Here is a 10,469-nt window from a genome sequence, read left to right on the forward strand (position 1 = left end):
AGAAAAGAATCAACAAAAATGGCAATACAGTAAGTCTTTCCTACCACTACTTTATTTTTTTTTAAGATTTTATTTATTTGAGAGGGACAGAGTGCATGAGCAGGAAGGAGGGGCAGAGAGTGAGGGACAAGCAGACTCCCCACTGAGCAGGGAGTCCAACAGGGGCTCACAAGACCTTGAGATCATGACATGAGCTGAAGTCAGATGCTTAACTAACTGAACCACCCAGGTGGCCCCTACCACAACTTTGTTTTTTTTTTTGTTTTTTGTTTTGTTTTTTTTTTAATTTTATTTATTTATTTGACAGAGAGAGACACAGTGAGCGAGGGAACACAAGCAGGGAGAGTGGGAGAAGGAGAAGCAGGCTTCCTGCCGAGCAGGGAGCCCGATGTGGGACTCGATCCCAGGACCCTGGGATCATGACCTGAGCCGAAGGCAGACGCTTAACGACTGAGCCACCCAGGCGCCCCAACACAACTTTGAATGTAAATGGATTAACTACCCCAATTTAAAGTCAAATATTGACTGAATGGTTAAAAAGGAAAAAAGACCCAACTATACGCGCAAAAAGAAACTCACTTTCGGGGCGCCTGGGTGGCTCAGTTGGTTGGGCGACTGCCTTCGGCTCAGGTCATGATCCTGGAGTCCCGGGATCGAGTCCCGCATCGGGCTCCCTGCTCAGCGAGGAGCCTGCTTCTCCTTCTGACCCTCCTCCCTCTCATGCTCTCTGTCTCTCATTCTCTCTGTCTCAAATAAATAAATAAAAATCTTAAAAAAAAAAAAAAAAGAAACTCACTTTCAATGTAAGAACATGCATAGGTTGAAAGCAAAAGGATGGAGACAGGAATTACATGCAAATAATAACCAAAAGAGAACAGAGGTAGCCATACTTGGATTAAATAAACTTTAAGTCAAAAACTGTCATATGAGGCAATGAAAGACATTCACCATAAAAGGGTCTGTTTGCCAAGGATATATAACAACTGTAAATATAAATCCACCTAACATCGGAGCTCCCAAATATATGAAGCAAAGATTGACAGGACTGAAGATAGTAGTAGTAATAGACAGCAACACAATAATAGTACAAAATTTCAATACCACAATTTCAATAATGGTAGAACAACAAAATAGAAGAGCAATAAGAAAACAGAAGACTTGAACAACACTGTAGACCAATTGGTCTAATAGACATACACAGAATACTCCATCCAAAAACAACGGAATGCATGGTTTTCTGAAGTGCAGATGGAACATTCTCCAGGATAGGCCATGTGATAGACTGTAAAAACAATCTTAACAAATCTGAGATGACTGAAATCTTACAGAATTTCTTTTTCAGCCCCAATGAAAGAAACTAGCAATGTATAGCAGAATTAAAAACTGGAAAATCCACAAATATGTTGAAATTAAACACGATACACTTAAGCAACCCATGGTCAAAGAATAAATTACAAGATTAGAAAACATATGAAAATAAATAAAAATGAAAACATAACACCAAACTCAGGAGATTCAGCCAAGGAAGTACTAAGGTGGAAGTGTATAGCAGTAAGCACAATCAAAAAGTAGAAAGATCTCAAATAAATAACCTAACTTTGCACCTTAAGAAATTATAGAAAGAACAAGTTAAACCCAAAATTAACAACAAGAAGGAGATAATAAAGACTAGAGAAGAGATAAACAAAATAGAGAATAGAAAAACAATAAAAGCAATGAAACTAGGAATTATTTTTTGAATGGATCAAGAAAATTGACAAACCCTTACATAAACTGAGAAGAAGAGAGAAAATTCAAATAACTAAAATCAGAAATGAAAGATAGGATATTTCTACTGATGCCACAGAGATAAAAAGGATTATAAGAGAATACTATAATTTTTTTATATACAAAAAAATGGACAAACTGGAAGAAATGGATAAATTTTGAAAACCACATAACATACCAAGGCTAAATTATGAAAAAAAAAAAAAAACCTGAACAGGCCTATAACTAGGATGGAGATTAAAGCTGTAATCAATCTCCCAATAAAGAAAATCCTAGGACCAGATGATTTCACTGAAGAATTCTGCCAAAAATTTAAAGAAGAATTAACATCAGTCCTCTTCAAATTTCCAAAAATATTGAAGTGGAGGAAGTAAATCCAAATGTATTCTATGAACCCAACATCACCCTGATAGCAAAGACAGAAAAAGATACTACAAGAAAACTACAAACCAATATCCCTGATGAATATTGGTGAAAAAAATCCTCAGCAAAATATTAGCAAACCATATTCAACAGTGTATTAAAAAGATTATACACCATGACTATGTAGGATTTATTCCTTTAATACAAGTGTGTCTCAACATACAAAAATCAATCAACATAATACGCCACATTAACAGAGTGAAGAACATAACCACATGATCACCTCAATTGATGTGGTAAAAGCATTTAACAACTTCAATACCCTTTTATGATTAAAAAAAGAAAACCTCAACAAACTAGAAATAGAAGGAAACTACCTCCACATAATAAAAATCATATTTGAAAAAACCTACAGCAAATATCACACCTAACTGTGAAAATTTGAAATCTTTTCTTCTGAAATCAGGAGCATGATAAGGATGTCTACTTTCACCATTTCTATTCAGCATAGTACTAGAACTCCTAGCCAGAGCAATTAAGCCTGGGAAAGAAATATAAGGTAACCAAATTGGAAAGGAAGAGGTAAACTCATCTCTGCGTATGGTATAACCTTATATGTAAAAAACAATAAGGATTACACACACACACACACACACAAAACCCTTATTAGAAATAATAAACAAATTAAGCAAACTTAGCGAATACAAAATCAACACTCAAAAATCAGTTGTTTCAATTACTAACAACGAACAATCCAAACATGAGATTAATAAAACAATACCACTTACAATACCATCAAAAAGAATACAATACTCTATAATAAATATAATCAAGAAAGTAAAAGACTTGTACATTGAAAACTATAAAACACTCCTGGAAGAAATTGAAGACACAAATAAGTGGAAAAACATTCCATCTTAATGGATTGAAAGACTTAGTACTATTAAAATGTCTGTTCTGCCTGAAGCAATCTACAGATTCAGTGCAATCCTATTAAAAGCTTGAGGACATTTTTTACAGAAATAGGAAAAAAAAATCCTAAAATTTTTATAGAATCTCAAAGGACCCTGAATACCCAAAATAATCTTTAAAGGGAAGAACAAAGTTGAAGCCTTCATAATTCTGGATTTCAATACAAACCTATAGTAATTAAAACAGTGTGGTAGTGGCATAAAGACAGACACAAAGAAGAGTGGAAAATAACAGATAATTCAGGAATAAACCCTCATAGATTTGGTCAAATGATCTTTTATATGGGTGCCAAAACCACACAATGGGAAAAGGACATTCTCTTTAATAAGTGATGTTGGAAAAACTATGTATCCACATTGAAAAGAACAAGTTGGATCCTTACCTTACACCATACAAAAAATTAACTCAAATGGATTAAAGACCTAAACATTAAGACCTAAACCTATAAAACACCTAGAAAAAAAGCATAGGGAAAAAGCTTCATGACATTCAAGTTGATAATGATTTGTTAGAACTGGTACCAAAAGCTCAGGCAATAAAAGCAAAAATATACAAATAGGACTACAAATAAAACATCAAAAACTTTTGTGTATCAAAAGAAACAATCAACAGAGTGAAAAGGTATTCTACATAATGGGAGAAGACATTTGTAAATCATATATCTGATAGGGAATTAATATCAAAAATATACAAGGTACTCATACAATTCAATAAGAAAATAACCAAATTAAAAAATGGGCAAAGAACTTGAATAAACATTTCCCCCAAAAGATATACAAATGGTTTACAAGCATTTTAAATGAAACTCAGCATCACTAATCATTAGAAAAAATACAAATCAAAACACAATGTTACCACATACTCATTAGAATGACCACTATTAAAAAACCAAACAGGGGCGCCTGGGTGGCTCAGTCGTTAAGCGTCTGCCTTTGGCTCAGGTCATGATCCCAGGGTCCTGGGATCGAGCCCCACATCGGGCTCCCTGCTCTGCAGGAAGCCTGCTTCTCCCTCTCCCACTCCCCCTGCTTGTGTTCTCTCTCTCCCTGTGTCTCTCTCTGTCAAATAAATAAATAAAATCTTAAAAAAAAAAAAACAAAACCCAAACAAAATAAAACAAACAGAAAATCACAAGTGTTGACAAAGATGTAGAGAAATTAGAACCCTTGTACACTGTTGGTCAAAATGTCAAATGGTGCAGCTGCTGTGGAAAACAGTATGGTGGCTCCCCCCAAAATTAAAAATAGAATTATTCTATTTTTACCTCATTTTTGGATCTCTATCCAAAAGGATTTAAAGCAGGATTTTTTTTTTTTAAAGATTTTATTTATTTATTTGAGACAGAGAGAATGAGAGAGAGAGAGCACATGAGAGGGGGGAGGATCAGAGGCAGAAGCAGGCTCCCTGCCGAGCAGGGAGCCCGATGCGGGACTCGATCCCGGGACTCCAGGATCATGACCTGAGCCGAAGGCAGTCGCTTAACCAACCGAGCCACCCAGGCGCCCTAAAGCAGGATCTGGAAGAGATACTGCAAACTCATGTTCGTTGAAGCATTATTCACAATAGCCAAGAGCAACACAAATGTCTATAGACAGATGAACGGATACAAGAAAATGTGGTATATACGTACAATGAAAATTTGTTCGGCTTTAGAAAAGATGGAAATCCTGTCATTTGCTACATCATGGATGAACCTTATGGACATTATGTTAAATGAAATATGCTAGTCACAAGGCGTCAATATATATGAATGACTCATTCAAGATAACTAAAACTCATAGAAATTGAATGCAGAATTGTGGTTGCCAGGGGCTTGGGGAAGAGGGAAATAGAAAGTTGTTTAATGGATATAGTTTCAATTTTGCAAGAAAAAAAAAAGGTTTTAGAGATCTGTTGTGCAACAATGAAAATATACATAACACTACTGAACTGTACAACTAGAAATGGTTAACATGGTAAATTTTATATTATATTTTTTACTACAATTAAAAAGCAACACACTTGCATGGAGGGATTATATATGTACGAATTTATATTTAATGCATTCGATATCACACTTACAGGAAGTAGAAACCAGGTGTAAGAAAAGCTGATTTCTCAGTGAATAGTTTCAGATAAGAATAGGATAGTACTTGCATGTGAAACCTGAATGGCATAGTAAGACTTTAAGATGTCATCTGACTGGCGTAGATGTATTGGTGTCTGAAGAGAGTATACTGGGTAAAAGAGCACAGAAAAATCTGCAGAAAAAGCAATACTTTTGTGAACCTTGCTTTATTATGGAGGATGGAATTGGTGCTCATTGTAGTAAAAACTGGAGGAGTCTTTTTATTACACCTACTAATTTTCAGTTGTGTCTTCATCACTGCTATAAATTTTATTTCAAGTCTTTAACCAATACCTTGTCTTATCCCTAAATAATATGCTTTTACTTTTAGGTATTATGCTTCACATGGCTTATAATTTTTTAAATTTCATTTCATAGTGAGTAAACAATTGATATTTTTAAGCCTGATGGAAGAAAAGATAAACCAACATATTTCTCTGTTTTTTAAATAAATGCATAATGGTAGGAATCTATACTCAAGATTAAATGCTTTGCTTATAGTCTCTTAACTAGTAAGCCCCAGGGCTGCGATTTATATGCCATTACTGTCCATGGTTTTCCCATTTATATGCCCAAGACAACCACCTTAGCTGTTAAGAAGTGGTAGTCTTTTTTTAAGCCAAATTATCCTGGAACTAAACACATTTTGATTGTGTTGTCACTATTTCTTTTTCTAAATAAAAGACAATTAATTATTGTTTTCATTGCCATACATTCTGGCCTTCACTTACTGATTTCTTTCTCTATATTTTTTCTTTCTTTAAATAGACTGTCCAAACATTATGACCAGTAGTTATTCCAAGGCTAGTCTTGTGGAAGATAAACAATCTGCATTCTAGCTGGAATGTAAGCTGCAGAAACAGAATGTAACAGTAATTTAGGGTAATAATAAGTCACCTGGGGAAAATTAGGGGTTTCAGTAATAGAATATTGCAACTGTGATCATTACCAGCAGGTCTGTATCTGTAGTTAAAAAGGAGGGGAAAAAAAAAAAAAGCAGGACTTGTCCATATCCCTGGAAACTACAAACTGACATATCTATATGTCTCATTACCCTTTGAATCCTTCTATGATAATCACTGAGTGCCAGATTTTGCCTAATTTAAGAATTAGGAGTTCACAAAACCATCCAAGCCACAATGATAACAATAAAAATAAATCATGCTTTATTTTATTTAATTTGTGCTCCTAGCAGATGAATATATATTTTGCCATGTCATGTATAATTACCAGCTTCAAGGAGTTATAATTGACAAAAAATACACTACACATATTTAAACTTACAATTTGGTAAGTTTTGTCATACATAATACACAAGTAGTCATGACCACAATCAAGATAGTGATCATATTCATTGCTCTCAAAGTCTCCTTGTATCCCTTTTATAATTCTATCCCCAGGCCAACACTCACCCAATTCCCATCACTATAGGCAAGTTGTACTATTCTCTCTATATATATACATATATATATATATATAGAGAGAGAGAGAGAGAGAGAGAGGTGTATAGCATATATATGGAGTTATATAGCATATATTATTTTTTGTTTGACTTTTCTCAATTAGAATAATTTTTTGATAGATGTCACCAAAGTGCAATCCATCCAAGAACAAATTGATAAATTGGATTTCATCAAAGTTAAAAATTTCTGCTCTCCAAAAGACATCATTAAGATAAAGAAAAGACAAGTTACAGGCAGGGAGAAAGCATTGATAAATCATATGCCTTATGCAAAAACTTGTATCCAGAATATATAAAGAACTCCCCAAATTCAATAGTAACAATCAACCCAATTTAAAAATGGGCAAAATGTTTGAACAGAAACTTCAATAAGAAAAATAACATAGCAGCAAAGGGACGGACGTTCAACATCATGAATCACTAGGGGAACACAAATTAACACCCCAACCATAGATCATTGCACATTTATTAGACTGGCTAAGATTCAAAATGCTGAATATACCACATGTTGGCAAAGATTGGAAAAGCTAAAACTATATTCTCCTAATGAGAGTATAAAATGGTATCACCATTTTGAAAAATAACTTTGCAGTTTATTTTAAAAAGCTAAACATATATCTCCCATAGTTCTGGCTATTTCACTCCATTGGCATTTACTCAGGAGAAAAGAGAGCATATATCCACACAAAAACTTATATAAAATTGTATATACCAGTTTAATTTATAACAGTTGAAACCTGGAAATAACTCAAAGTTCCCTCAACAGGTGAATGGGTAAACAAAACAACAACAACAACAATTGTTCATTTCATTACTCTCCAGTAGGAGATGTAGGGGGTAGGCAGTGTCATTTAGGCCATTTTTTGAAATTTCCAAAAATATCCATTTAAAAATCTCCACTTCATACTGAAGACAGCACATCAAAAAGCACATAAGCAATTAGGGTCATTTAAACCTAATAGGCAATGAAATTACATAAATTCATAGTGCTATTTGGATATGTGAATTTTTTTCTTTCTCATTTTTATTTTTTAAATTTATTTTATTTTATTATTATGTTGTTAGTCAACATATAGTACATCATTAGTTTTTGATGTAGTGTTCAACGATTCCTTAGTTGTGTATAACACCCAGTACTCTTCATAACACGTGCCCTCCTTAATACCCATATGAATTGCATTGATATTTAGTTACTGATAAAGATGGTGTCAACTGAACATTCAACTCAGCTGACTTAAATGAAAAAGAGAATATATCAGAATACATAATAGAAACCCATATGTAGAGCTGCCTTAAGACATGACCAGATTCAAGTGTTCAAGTAATAACTCTCTTTTATGCTTTCTCTCTATTTCAGACTCTCCACAGTCAATGGCAAAGAGGATTGCCAGCAACTCTATTAGCTTTACAAGCATAATGGGGAAAGAAAATTCTTTGCCAGTAGAACCGAGAGATGTATAATAGCTCTGATTGACCTGAATTGAACCCCACCCCTTAATTAATCATCTTGGTCAGAATGATGTAGTATATCATCAAACTGATCTCTTCAAAAGACATCATCTAAATGGTCATCTTTCAGATTAGCCATACTTTAAATTTGTAATTATATGTCTTCCTAATTCCAGAAGATTTAAATTATTGTTCTCTCAAGTTTAGAATTTTTTTAAAGATTTTATTCATTTATTTATTTGTTTATTTATTTATTAGAGAGAGAGAGAGAAAGCGTGGGGAGGGGCAGAGGGAAAGGAGAGAGAATCTCAAGCAGACTCCACGCTGAGCACAGAGCTCAATGTGGGCTTAGACCTTGACCTGAGCAGAAATCAAGAGTCAGACATTCAACTGACTGAGCCACCCAGGCGCCCCTGTCTTTTTTATAAAGTTACCCATTTTATAGTTGTTCAATTTCATGAAACTCTTGTAGCAGAGACAATAGTAACAACATAGGTAGAAGCATGAGGCTCTTGCCAAGGAATATGTGCAAATTACTCAGGTACTATGACTACTTTCATCAGGGCTTGGGAAGAGAAGCAGAAACCAAGAAGATGGGCTTTGTACTCTGGAAAAATTTCCTTTGTGAATACTATATCACTCACAATCATGCTTGCTGCAGTGTTAATTCTTTCTAATGTAGATCTGCACATAGGAAGATTGTGGGTCAGTTATTTCTTTTTTGTAAACATTGAGTTTCCTGAATGAGTTGTATTCATTCACTTAATTATTCTCAACATGGTAGTGATTATTTTCATATAGTTTCCTATGAGAGGTATTTTTAAGTTAAAAAAAGTACATACACACAAACAGATTTCAAATCAAATTAAAATACACTAAAAAAGAGAAGCATACATACATGCTTTTAACTATTTCAATAACATAAATATAGGTATTTCATTTGAACGCAAACATTAAAGAGCAGATTGGCAAATGGGTTATTACCACATTTTCACTAAAGCCTAAGAATGTGTCACATAAGAAATTGACATAATTGCTTAAAATTATTCTAAACAGCCCACATCAAATATTTTAGGCATTACTGAAAACTAGTTATCACTGGAAATACAAGAGCCCTGTTCATAGATTCTTTGTTGCCTTATTGTCTGAATATGTGACTCTCCACATTGACACCAAATTGCTGTCCTGTCAACATGTAAAAGGATGGATCATTTTATCTCCTGAGTGATGAAGTTTCAAATCCACAAAGGCACAGGCCCTCAGTCCTTTGAGGTGATCATGATGCCTCAAACCTGACAGCTTGCCCTGACAGCTTTCACATATTCTTGAAATCAAATTGTTCCCGCTTCTATCAGAGGAAGGCAGGTGTGTAACAACTAGAGGAAGAAGAAGGTAAATAGAAAAGAGATGATCTTCATGTTCCGAGTAATTATGAAAAGTTGTTTCCAAGGAGAAGTGTAGATCCTGATTTTGCCTCTCCTCGTGATGTACACGGATGAGACACAAAGAACCCATACGGGTCCAAGTTTTGCCAGGAAAAGGAGTATCAGGATAAGCAGATGGTGGCCCTTTGCCATAAGATAAAGCTGGAAATATTTTCATGCTATTTTAAACAGCACGAAGAATGAATACATGGTTTGTTGATGTGAAAAATCATTAGAAAAACATGACAGGAATATTCTTTTATATGCATCTCCACTAACTAGTTCTTTCACTGATAAATTAAAAAGGATCCAATTTATGAGATTTCCTACAAAATTATATGGACATTACTGCAGATTTTTTTAAGCTTCAAACCAAAAATCTCATCCATTGAAGTTAGTCAGAATATTTTCAGAGGCTTATAACTGTGGCTTATAGTATTTTCATTGTTTTCAATAATAAATAATAAATCAAAAATCACTGTGGACATTACCAATTCTCACGTTACTCTGAGGTAAAATAACAATTTTTTTAATTTTAAACATTTTTCCAGTTTTATTGAGATATGATTGACAAAAATATTGTATTAGTTTCAGGTGTACAAATATTTGATATGCATATATTTTATGAAATGATCACCACAATAATTTTAATTAACACAGATCACCTCACATAGTAAATTTTTTTCTTGTAAAAAATGACAATTTAAGGGGCGCCTGGGTAGCTCAGTTGGTTAAACGACTGCCTTCGGCTCAGGTCATGATCCTGGAGTCCCGGGATCGAGTCCCGCATCGGGCTCCCTGCTCAGCGGGGAGTCTGCTTCTCCCTCTGACCCTCCCCCCTCTCATGTGCTCTCTCTCTCTCAAATAAATAAATAAAATCTTTAAAAAAAAAAAAATGACAATTTAAGTAAAGAGAGTAAAGAGA

The sequence above is a fragment of the Leptonychotes weddellii genome, chromosome 2, assembly GCF_054177405.1.
Source record: "Leptonychotes weddellii isolate Sample4059 chromosome 2, ASM5417740v2, whole genome shotgun sequence".
Classification (NCBI taxonomy): domain Eukaryota; kingdom Metazoa; phylum Chordata; class Mammalia; order Carnivora; family Phocidae; genus Leptonychotes; species Leptonychotes weddellii.